Source organism: Canis lupus, chromosome 24 (genome assembly GCF_003254725.2).
Source record: "Canis lupus dingo isolate Sandy chromosome 24, ASM325472v2, whole genome shotgun sequence".
NCBI classification, from domain to species: Eukaryota; Metazoa; Chordata; class Mammalia; order Carnivora; family Canidae; genus Canis; species Canis lupus.
Window position 1 is genome coordinate 30,873,019 of NC_064266.1, and position 13,139 is coordinate 30,886,157.

Consider the following 13,139-nt stretch of genomic DNA (forward strand, 5'->3'; position numbering starts at 1 on the left):
CACCCCACATTATCTGAGGTCTCCCCAATCCACCATTCACAAGCAGCTGACACTGTGGGGGAGATGAAGGAATTTTAAGTCAAGAATGCAAACGCACAGGGGGTTTGGATTACTTGTTTGGTTTTGTTTAGGAAGGAGAGATGGGAGCATGTTGAAAGGCATCCTCCTTGCACCATGTGAGCACTTTACTGCTGCCCATCCTTGGCCCAGCCCCCAGAGGGAAGAGGCACTACAAGGGGTGGGATGAGAGTCCCTTCCTGTCCTCTCTGGATGCCAGGAATTCCCTGCCCTTCTCCCTCTGGCAGGGAAAATCCTAGTGTGACCTCTCCCCCTTTAAGAGCCTACAAGTGGACAAGTAGAAGGGTCTTCTCTGGGGGAGCAGACAACACATGATACCACAACAGGTTAACTCGCAGATGCACAGAGAGGGAAAGCCCAACTCCCGTATTACAAAAGTAAACTGAAAACCTCTCTTCTAGTCCAGCCCTTGATGTTTTGCTCTCCTCCCTTTGACGACCAAACTCCTTCCAAAATTGGTTCTCATTTACCCTCCCCACCATCTCGCCTTGCATTCACTCTCCAGCCTCATCGCTCAGACTGTTCTCACCAAGTTCACCAAGTGTTCCTGTGTCACCGCGTCTAGTGACCACCCTTCAGCCTCATCCAGGATGCAAGATCCCTGAGGGCAGGGACTTTCGTCTGTGTTGTCTGTTTTTGTATCTCCAGGACTAGAACAGTGCCTGGTACCTAGTACGTGTTCAGTATCTATCTGTTGAATGAAAAAAATCTCACTTGATTTCTGCAAGGCATTGCTAATGCTGACCATTCCTTCCCTCTTAAAATGCTTGCTTCTCTTGGTTTCCAGAAAACTGCAAACTGCTGGTTTTCCTTCTACCTTCCCAGGGACCCGATCTCTGCCTTCTTTACGGTATGTACTACTTTCTAAGCCTATCCATTAGATGCTCCATCCTGGGCCCGCTTCTCAGTTCATAACACCCCGTTCCTAGACCATTTCATTCCCTTAGCTTCAGTTACCACCTAGAAAGGGTAGCACTTTCTGAACTACTATACACCTATTCATCATTGTCTCTAAGAACTTCTGCATCATCTTCTATAAAGCTGCCTCTCCTGCCCAAGCCTGCCCCAGGGTGGGCATGTTACTCAGGGTTGACCAATCAGAACCCACATTCCTCGGGCCAGAGTCAACTGCTCAGAGATGCTCACATGATCCACACAAGCCAGTGCAAGTCTGGGCCAGGCTTTGAAAAGGTGGTGATAAGCAGTTTTCTCTTCTCCACTGAGCTTAGAGTTATGACCATCTTGACTCCCTAGGGGAACCTGTGCCTTCAAGTTCCATCAGTTCACAAAAAAACAAAGAAAGAAGATGAGACAGAGACCAGGAACTGATGACATCATTTGAAACCCAGGATCTAGCAAGGCTCTTGCCCCCGCCCCCAAGGAGTTTTCAATTAAATGACTCAATTTCCTTTTTGCCTATGCACCAGTTTGGGTTGTCTATTGCCCCGTGGAAATAGCCACAGTTAATCCAAAAGGAGGAAAAAAAACAAAAAAAGGAAGGGCCTATTCTTCCCCTCAATCACCTCTAGCCTTAGTGGTTGGTTTTCCTAGCAGGATGCCACGATAGTGATGCTCTAGAAGTCCTGAAGGTAAGTCACAAAAAGTCTTGAAGCATCTATTGCCATAGACGACTCTCCTAAAAAGGCCATGGTGTAAGGAAACCCAAGCTAGTGGACGGAGTGTGCCACCACCTAGGCCCAAGGTGTTCTAGCCCTCCCAGACAGGTGCTAGACATGTGAGTAGAGGAGCCACTCTTGGACAATGCAGCCCCAGCAGGTGCCACATAAAGAAGAACCAATCTTCAAAATACATCAATGTGTTTGGGCCATGCCCACCAACTTTAGTCTATGAGCCATCACAGCTGAGGCCCCAAACACGGAACAGAGACAAACCTTTCCACTGTGCCCTGTCCGAATTTCCAACCCACAGGATCATATGTACACACACACACACACACACACACACACACACACAGCTGTTGGTTGACACTACTGGGCTCAAGGGGGGCTTGTTATACACAAATCACGAGGTTCTAGGAGATTGCTCACCTTTGCCAGACCATCCCTGAAATCCAGCAAACACCAGACATTTCTCGCTCAGGGCGACCTGGCCAGAAAACCTCTCCCGCAGAACTGAAATGAAGTTATCGATTTGCCTGTCTCCCTGACTGTAGCACGGACTCCTCCGGGGCTCGGCACAGTGTCTGGTGCTAAGATAGGAGTATGTATCTGATGAACAAATGAATGGAAGAAAGAAGAGCCGCGCGCCACTGCCCTCTGCGAGGATGCACCGAGAGCCCTACAACTAGCCGTGTCTTCGTGTCTTCGGGGGCTCTATGGAAGGAAAGATGCACTGCAAGTGTTATTATAATAATTGTGACAGGTTCCAAGCCTGGTAATCATTAACCATCCCCAGGAGAGCTAGTTAGCTAGCAAAGAAGAAAGCCCCCTCCCCGGGGTTGGGAGTGCCAGTGCCCTGACGGCACTTGGCTTCAAACTGAACTCCCCGTGCCTTCTTGGGGAGCCGATCTGTCTATAAAATTGGTGGTTTCTATAGAAACAGAAGCAGTGTAGTAAAGTGAAGGGAAATCGTACATTCTGTCAGCGTACAGAGATCAATCCTGTTCTTATACAGGGCCAGGACTCTTTCACGCTTTATTTTTGAGCATCTCAGCTTTCATTTCCATCCGAGCTGTCTCATCTCATATTTATGAGGCTCCTGCACTGGGAATCTCGTCCCTCCTCGCCTAGCTAGCTGCCTTTGTTAACTATGACCACAGGCGGAAGTCTGGGCGAGAGTGTGGAATCCCCAGCATCCCCCTGGGGTGCTGAACGCTCCAAACCCCAACCTCAGAGGCAGAGCTGGGATCCCTGTGCTCTGGGAAGCACCTGGGGTGGTGGACCCTATTGGGACCCTACTGGTGAGGATCTATGGCCACTCAACTGGACATTAGAAATGTCTGCTCTGTAATCAGGTACTTGTTTTACGTGCCTATACCTTAGCGTAGACAGTCTCCAAGCTCTTAAATATTAATATGTCTGCAATCTCTGTTTTGCAGCGCAAAGTGCAAGTGGCTTTCTAACAGGCAAGGAATTAGAACTTAGCTTGTATTTGAATTACTCATTCTCTCTCTTGATCATCTACAGACAAAATTAGAAAAGGCACAGGTTTTATTTTAATATTTTAGATGAAGGTCCGAATTTTGAGACACATGTTAACTCAAGAAAAGTGCCTGCTTTTATCTTGTTTCACTCTTAAAGAAAGAATATGAGGTTTTCTTCATCAAAGAGGCCTTTATTAATACCTATTTGAGTCTGACCTAACAGCACTAAATGTGTTTTCCCTTCTTCCTGCTCTGATACATGACGGATTAGATAAACAGGAATACAGAGATGGATGAATGAGGGGATGAGGGATGGGTGGATGGATGCATGGGTAGACAGATAGGTAGATGGGTGATGGATGGATTGGCTAATCACACCCACAAGAATAATTTTTCTGAGATGCAAATTGAATCACCCATCCGTGTATGTATTTATATACATTTCTGAGCACCTACCATGTGCCAGCATGACGTGAAGCACTGGGGATGCGGCAGTGGACACCTGAGGGTTGGAACCCTCCGGGAGCTAAGATTTCAGTATGTCCGGAACAGGAAATGGATGGAGAGGAAGGAAGCAAGAGTGACCTCAGGGAAAGCACTGCAGAGTCTCTCACCTCGGTCCAGGTGACAGCTGATGGGGCCTTGGCCTAGGACCATGGCAGCAGACACAGGAGGCAGGGGTGGATGGAGAGATATCCCAGCCTTGAGGACCCACTGAGTCACACAGCCATGAGTCTCAATCTCAGTTCGCCCCTTTAATGGGCCCTGTGAGCCTCAATCTCCACAGCCATAGATTATGAATACCTGCACCTGCCCCCCTGAGTTGCTCTGAGGAGTAAATGAGATCAAGTATGTCAAAGAGCCAGATACAGGGTCTGGCCGAGAAAATGTTTTTAAGACCAAAAATCTCCATTTTAGGGAAACCCACCCAGACTCCTGGTTCTCACCCCCAAACGATGAGCCACAATGAATGCTGGAAGCTGTCAGGGTGAAAGGTCCAGAGGAAGAACTCAAAGGCATGCCAGAGCTGAGCCATCACCATTCGGGGGCCAGTCTCCTCACCCAAGGCTTCAGCCAGCTGCCCACCACAAGCCCACTGCACACACAGCTGAAACCACACATCACACCACCCTCCTTGGTCAGTGAAACCTTTCCAGGAGCCTGGGGCCCATCTTACCTGGGGCAATCACCCAACTAGAGTATCCAAGGATCCAGAAACAGGAGGCTGCACAAATAGGAGCATGTACATCCTGCTCCATCAGAACCTTCCTGCTTCTTTTCATGTATCCACAAAGTATATCTCAGCTGCCCCAGTAAGTTCTTAAATGTGCCATTCCACTTGGTCCACATGACTATCCTGAAGGTGGGTTACAGAACAAGGGGGTGGGAAATAGATCGGTCAGCAACTGGCTGTGTGATCTTGGGCAGACGCTGAACCTCTCTGAGGGTCTCCTTACTTACCTGCAAAATGACAAAGAGTACTCATTATAGCACCTAATCGGAACTTAAAACATCTTGAGCTGGATAAATTAAATGTGCCTTTGCAGACACTTCCATCCCCTTCTGTTCACAACTGAAACGGGTCCCTTCTCCACCAACTTTTTCCCTGTTAATACCACTCCTTCTTCTGTAGAACCTGCAAAGAAAACTGGACCTAGCCCAGCTAAACAGAAGAATGAAGGTGGAGGAAAACAAAGCAAACCCACACCCAATGGCAGTTCCCTCATCTGGGAGCCTGCAGAGGGGCAAGGCTGCACGAAGGTGGAGAGGGGTGGACAGAGCTGCCCCCTCTACCAGTGCCAGGCTCTCAGCTAGCAAGCATATAGTGAGGCATGCATGGCCACCTCCAGTGAAGGCTAAAGTTCAGAGATGTTAAAAAACTTATCCAAGGTCATACAGCTCAGTAAGAGGTGAAGCCAGGATTTGAAAACAGGTCTAAGAGACTCCGCATGCCCTTGCCATGACACCCACTGCCATCCGCAGTGGGTTATGCTACAGAGCAGCAGCCGTGAGTCAGCACTTAACCCACAGTTTACTTGTTGGCAAAAGAATGTGAGTGACCTCTGCCCCTTAGGAGGAGTGGTTGGTCTCTCATCTCCACTGGCAGTTACAGCCTGGGAGATGTATCTACCACAATCCTCAAACAGACTCCAGCCCCGGATTCAGAGGATCATCAATTTGAGGCTGCCAGGCAGTGGAGAAGCCAAATCTTCTGGCTTATGCAGAGGCAATAGAAATCCCCCTCAATGACTCTTCACTTTCCCCCCAAGACAGACCTGAGATGACAGAGCCCATCTCAGTCCTGGCATTACCAGCATTTTGAAGTGGATACTTCTTTTTTTGTGGAAGTCTGGGCTTCACAGGATGTGGAGTGGCCTGCCTGTCCTCTACCCACTTGATGCTTTCAGTACCTCTCCCAGCTGTGATAACCAAATCTAACTCCAGACATTGCCAAACATCTCCTGGGGGACGAAACTGCTCCCTGTTGAGAACCACTGCCCTGTATGGGTGGCTCACACTCAAACACAACAGCCCAAGGAGAGATCACAGATGAGGGGGGCCTCCAAGACCTCTCCCATGGAATAGGATAGCTACACCACGGTACAGCTGCCCAGGCGGAGGCTAGACCCTCAGCACTGCACACTCTGAATCCGAGCCTATCAGAGCTGATAGGCCTCAGTGGGACTAATTTAGTAGACCCAGTTCCCAAGAGGCTGCTGTATACCAAAGATTCCAGACTACTGCTCTCTCAGGGGAAAGTAAGCTTTCAAGGAGGCTAGGTTCTCATACTACTAGGTCCGCACATGCTTCCCTGGAGAGAACTACAGGGATGCAAAACCATGCTCAGTGAGAACATGAAGGAGGAAATGGGGGAGCATTCCTGGGCCAACCCTCTCTCCAACCCTCTCTGGTTCGGTATGGAGCAAGCATCCAGGCACATCGCCTTCGCCTCTGCATCTTCTTTTGTTAAAGGATGACGTGATGGTATGTGCCCACCCAACAGTTCTGCCAGCCTGTGAGCTCCTGGAAAGCAAGGGCCACATGTCATCTACATATTCAGAAACCACCAGGTCAACCTGAGTGTGCTTCCTTTACAGTGCATGTCCTCCTCCTGAAAGAAGGGGTATGTGAGGAGAGGAGGAAAGAAGGAGGCAAGAGAAACTTCCTGCTACAGATGGAGATGGAAGAGACTCTACAGAGGCTATGATGTCACAGCTCCCTCAAATCTAGCTGGGGCAACATCATCAAGGCTTCAAATGCCATCTACCCACTGCATTCTAGCTCCCCTTCGTCCAAGGAGGCCTTGGAGTCATGGTATTGGGAGAAGAGAAGGAGAAGGAAAAGAAAGGGTGGGAGTGGAAGAGGGAGGGTGGAAATGGGAGGAAAGGAAAAAAAGAGGGGGATGGATAGGGTGGGAAGGAAACACACACACACACATACACACACACACACACACACACGAGCTCACTCTCTGTGGACAGCAGGAGTTCCAGAAACACTGCACACCCTCCCCTCTATGTAATCACAATGCAGAATTTCCTCTTAGTAAAGATCAGACGGATGATCATCATTAACATTTACTGGGCTTTTACTGCATAACAGACACTCCTCTAAACACAGAGCTGTATTACTACTGTTAATCCCTACTACAGGCCTAGGAGGCACAGAGTCGTAAATAATTTGGTTACTCAAGGTTACTGGTTAATTACTAAAGTGGCACAGCAGCAAACAAGGCAATTCAAAGACCTGAGAAGTCCTGCATCAAAAACCTACAATCCTAGCCTTTCCCACAGTTGCTATTTTATGGCTGTTCAGTTTTGTGGTTTGTTTTTGTCTGTGTTTTGTTTTTGTGGTTGCTATGTTTTTTTTCAAACAGCGGTGTTTTTTTTAAAAAAGATTTATGTATTTATTTTAGAGAGAGACAGCAGAAATGGGAGGGGCAGAGAGAGGGAGAGAGAAAGTCAAGCACAGAGCCTGACTCAGGGCTTGATCTCATGACCTGAGCCAAAATCAAGAATTGGATGCTTAACCAATCTAGCCACTTAGGCACTCCACAGCAGCATCTTTTAAGAGGCTATAGAACATTCCATAAAGCACACTGCTAGAAAACTGATTGTGGTTCACCCTGTTTATCTGGTGCCTTAGTAAAAGGAACCCAAATGGTCTTAACTTAAAAGCATACCTGTAATTAGCATGATGTAATTAGTATGATTTCATTGTTCTATCCTATTTATATTTAAATTGTAAATTTTTACATTTATAAATATAAATATTAAATGTAATTTTAATGATACATAAAAGTTATGCTTATATTAAAGTATGTTAAAACTTAACTGACATATTTAACATTCTTTATTACATAAGTGAAATTTTTTGCACTGTAACAAATTAAAATAGAAATTAAGGGGATGCCTGGGTGGCTCAGCGATTGAGCATCTGCCTTCGGCTCAGGGCATTGCCCTGGAATCCCAGGATCGAGTTCCACATCGGGCTCCTTTCATGGACCCTGTTTCTCCCTCTGCCTGTGTCTCTGCCTCTCTGTCTCTCATGAATAAATAAAATCTTTTTTAAAAAATAAAATAGAAATTAAGTATTATTGAGCTTTAAAATGTTCCCATGAGGAATATAAAGGATAATGAAATGGAATAAAGGCAAAAGGAGAAAAGATGAGTGGGAGATATCAGAAAGGGAGATAGAATATGAGAGACTCCTAATTCTGGGAAATGAACTAGGGGTGGTGGCAGGGGAGGTGGGTGGGAGGTGGGGGTAACTGGGTGACGGGCACTGAAGGGGGCACTTGATGGGATGAGCACTGGGTGTTATTCTATATGTTGGCAAATTGAACACCAATAAAAAATAAATTTAGGGATCCCTGGGTGGCGCAGCGGTTTGACGCCTGCCTTTGGCCTGGGGCACGATCCTGGAGACCCAGGATCGAATCCCACGTCGGGCTCCCGGTGCATGGAGCCTGCTTCTCCCTCTGCCTGTGTCTCTGCCTCTCTCTCTCTCTCTCTCTCTGTGACTATCATAAATAAATAAAAATTTTAAAAATAAATAAATAAATAAATTTATAAAAAAAATAATAATAAAAATAAAATGTTCCCATGAGGAAAGTACTAAGACTGTTGTATCCATTTACCAGATGAAGATTACCTGGCATTACCTGACCTGCTAAGGAATCCCAGCCCGCAATCAGCCCCAGTAATAAAGGCTGAGGCAAAACAAAACAAGACCGGGTGTGAGAGGCAATGGCCAGAGCAGAAGTCAGGGAAAGGAAACCTTCTTAAGCTGGCCACAGCCTCTCAAGCAAGCGAGGCATTTAGGCACAGCTGCATGAACTCTCCTTCCAGGAAAGGGAGAGAGGAATTTACCCGCCGGCCTCTAGCCTAGCGCTCTGGTTACCGTTCACCCGCACAGAGGCCCAGCCCCTGCATATACGTGCTGCGCTGCTCATGTTCCTCCATGCAGCCCTTAAAAAAGGCAGATCATACCTCATGGTACAAAGCTCGAAAGAGCCCTTTTTGCTCCAAAGACCCTGCAGCTCCCACCATGGTAGGGGCAAGAGAGAGTGTGCCAAAGCCCAGCTCTGACCCCGAGGAGAGGCGAAGACTCCGTGTTCTCAGGCCTAGCCACTGGGCCAGCAGTCAGAGCCACGGGAATGCGGGGAGCACACAAACCCAGTCCAGCACGCCTACCGTCTCAGGCCGTTTGAGCTGCTGTAACAAACACCACAGAGTGACCTCTTCACAGCTCCAGAGGTCTGCAGGTCCACGAACAAAGCACCGACAGACTCTGCATCTGCTGAGCACCTGCATCCTAGGTGCCAGACTTTTCATTGTAACTTCAGAAGATGGGCTGGGCAGGGGGAGGCAAGGGACTTCCCTGGAGCCTCTTCTATAAGGGCATGGGCCTCCTCATGAAGGTGACTTCATCACCTCCCAAACAGCATCACACTGGACGTTAGGATTTAACTTCTGTATTTTGGGTGGACACATTCAGGCCCCAGCACTGTGTCTTTGGATTAAAAGTCAGTGCTCCTTCATGCAGTGACAAAAACCATTTGACTCCAAGGTCCCATTACCCCAAGGCAGCTAAATCTAAATGGCCCACTGAAAACGCAGATTCCTCAGCCACAGCCCAGAGCTAAAGCAGCAGCCTATCTGGGGACTCAACCGCAGAATCCCCGTATTTTTAACAAGCCCCCCACAAGTGACTTCTGAGCATACCGAAATGTAGGCACGGCTCGAGCACCGTCACGAAGTGCCCCCAGCAGGCGGAAAGTCCCCGACTCATTTCAAGGGGGAAAAAAATCGAAATCCAGAAGTGATTAACTACAGATCAATAGAAAAAAACAATGAATCACGCAGAAGGTCAAGTTGCAGTGTGCAGAAGCACGGGGGGGGGGGGACAGACCTGCGTGCCTGGCAAGCCAGCATAACGAGGGGCCCTTGCAAGCGCCACCTTCTCATGAGCATTTATGAAAACTGCTCTCCTGGATTCAGAAGAAAGTTAATGCTTCATACAGCTGTACGAAAAGTCAATTTGCTTTCAATATCATACTCTCCCATCAATTTGTGACTCTTAAATTTCTTTCGGAGCGACCAGAAGACTCCGTCTATCCTCTTCCATATGAGTGATGCTGCTGGAGAAGGGGACCAAAACGTACCTCCTCTCCTTGAGAATAATGAACACTTTCTGACTCTTCCACATTAAGACTTTCCCTTGGTTCTCGCAGCCCTCGCTGACATCAGATGCTGTTTAATGGAGACAAATGACACGGGGTGAGGCTGGGCATAGAAGAGGGGCCCCCAGTGTCAGTTATGCATGTAAGACTTTGTCACTTGCGAACACTTTCATTAATAAATCTTTGAGCACCTACTGTTCCAGCATAACATACCCACCTCTGGAAATTTTTAACAAACTCACATTTAATTTCCTTTTTCATTAATTAATTTTTGTATTAATCTCATCCATTAGAACCTAATACCTCCCAATTACACATTATAAGCTTGGAGGAAAGCTGCTAATTGAGACTGTCCCAGGATTCCAGGAGTGCCCTGTTCAGGATGTCTGTTTTAATTAGGTTTTCATTAATTACTTTTTTTATCAATTAATATTTTGTACTTTAGACCCGATACTTGCTATCTCCACATCACCTGCTCTTAAATGACACCTCATTCATGGTAATCAGGCAAGCAAGGAGGCCGAGGAAGAGTTCAGCAGAATGAGCCATACTACACACAGGCTCTGGGTCTCCATGCAAATTAGACATCACCCTTTGGGGATGTTTCATCCCAAAATTTGTGTTGTGAGCATGCAGGCAAACCAGGAATAAAATGGAAGAAAGAAGGCCAGTGGCTGGCCCAACAATTCACTTGCAGACAAGGAACTGATGCCCAGAAGGGGAAGTCGCCTCGCCAACTTCTCAGGTGGTCCATCTAGAACACTTCCCTCACCCTTACCTTGTTCCTTGCACCTCCCGCCACCTGGATGCTAAAGGGATTATGTAAATTATCCTCTCTCTATCAGGACACTTCTAACAGTGAAAAGAACTGCCATTAATAACTCTGCTGGGGGAACAAGAGACCCACACCAGGACTGTCCACAGCACACCTAGATAAAGGGTCATCCAACCCATTACCACCATGCAACCTCAGTCTTCCCTTGGCAACAAACTTGAAAACTTCCCCCTGAGAACGATTTTTTAAAGGATACAACTTTGCTTTTGCTCCCTTAATATAGCCCAGCATTTGCCTGAAAAATCAATACACACTGATAAATGATAACATGATATCATCTCTACCTCCTGAACTCTTACTATTCCTCACTTCTGTGGATGTTTGTGTGTGTGAGGTAAAGCATCTTACATGAGATCTACCCTCTTAACAAAATTTCAGGGGATAACGTAGTACTGTTAACTACAGGCACAGCATCGTGCAGTCTAGCAGATCTCGAGAATTTATGCATCTTGCAGAACTAGAACCTGACACCTGTTGAAAAGCAGTTCCCTATTCTCCCCCTCCTCCCCCAGTCCCTGCCAGCCATCATCCTCATCTCTGTTTCTAGAGATTAGAACTAAAGTTTTTTTAGATACCACATGGAAGTTGGAATCATGTGCCATTTGTCTTTCTGTGACTGGCTTATATCACTTAGCATAATGCCCACTTTAGTTCAACAATGCTGTTACACATAGCAGGATTTCATTCTTTTTCAAGGATGAATAATATGCCATTGTATGTATGTGCCACCTTTTCTTCATCCTTTCATCTGTCGATGGACATATAGGTTGCTTCCGTACCTTGGCTATTGTGAATAATGCTGCGATGAACATAGGAGTGCAGACATCTCTTTGAGATCCCAAATTCAACTCTTCAGATACATACACATGGTTAGAGTTGCTGGGTCATGTGGTAATTCTATTTTCAACTTTTTGAGGAGCCATCATACTGTTTTCCCTAGCAGCTAGACCATTTTATACTTCCACCAACAATGGACAAGGGTTCCACTTTCTCCATATCCTTGCCAACACTTACTATCTTTTGATTTTTTGATAATAGCCATCCTAATGAGTATAAGATGATACTTCAATAGGGAAAGGACAGTCTCTTCAACAAATGATGTTGGGAAAATTGGATATCCCGATGCAAGAAAATGAAAATGGACTTCATCTTACATTATACACAAAAATCAACTCAAAATGGGTTGAATATTTATTCATTCTATTTTATTTAAATTCAATTTGCCAACATATAGTGTAACACCCCCAGCTCATCTCATCATGCCCATCACACAGCTACCCCATCTCCCCCATACCCTCCCTTCCCTTCTGCAGTCATTTGTTTCCCAGAGTTCTCATGGTTTGTCTTCCTCTCTAATTTTTTGCCACTCAGTTTCCCCTCTTCCCTTAGAACATACAACTTCTTTCTGACATTACACATAATGATCATATCTTGGATAGGATACCGAAAGCACAAGCTTCATTGCAAAATTAGGTAAGTGGGACTATATTGAGCTAAAAGGCTTCTGCAAAGCAAAGGAAACAACAGAGTGAAAACGCAATCGACAGAATGAAAAAAATATTTGGAAACCATATATCTGATAAAAAAATTATATCCAAAATATATAAGGAATTCCTATAACTGAAAAAAAAACCAACCTGGTTTAAAAATGGATGAAGGATTTGAATAGACATTTCTCCAAAAACAGACACGTAGCCAACAAGTACATGAAAAGATGCTTAATATCAAAATCATCAGGAAAATTCAAAGCAATGCCATTTTCCATCTTAGATTTTCTTTAGTTCACCCAAAATCTTCTTTTCATCTTTATTTTACCAACTGTTATTTTATAAAATGCTACTGAAAACATCTAGTAGAGCATAGTTTTCTGTGCCAGGGAACGAGGTAAGTACTTCAAGAGCATCACCTCATTTAATCCACAATAGCCCCAGAAGGCAAGAGTTGCTATTATCCCCATTTTACAGAGGAGAAAACAGAGGCTCAGATGCAATGACTGGTCTCCCCAATATCACAAAACTAAATCCCTCAAGAACTGAAACCATGTGGGGAAACTGAGGGAAAAAACCACCAACATTAACCTGAGCATCAAGCTGACTTTCTCCTTTTGCTTGGATTCTCTTCCTTCCTATGCGCAGAGGGCCCAGCTCCCCACTTTTAAGCCAGGAAGCTAGGCTCTGTGAATGGCTGACACTGGCTAGAACTTTTGGAAAGATTACCTGAGCCCTGAAGGAGAATCAAAAGTGAACAAGCACAGAGGCAGAAAAATCGTACGGCTGAGAGTGACCAGTACTCTACCCTCCACAGAGAACTTACTCCTGGACCTCAGGACCTCACAAGCCTATCCCTCTCCGAACTCACTCTCACCTCGTAGGTGCTGGCCCACTGCCCAGCACCTGGTCCTTCCCGCCCTCCATGAATAAATGGCACCAGCCCCAGGT

General features: G+C 46.2%; 1 protein-coding gene across 13 annotated transcripts in view; it reads right to left on the reverse strand.

Annotated features, from left to right (window-relative positions):
- PTPRT (protein tyrosine phosphatase receptor type T) overlaps positions 1 to 13,139 on the reverse strand; it is a 1,044,320-nt gene that overhangs the window by 836,008 nt on the left and 195,173 nt on the right. The window lies entirely within an intron of this gene.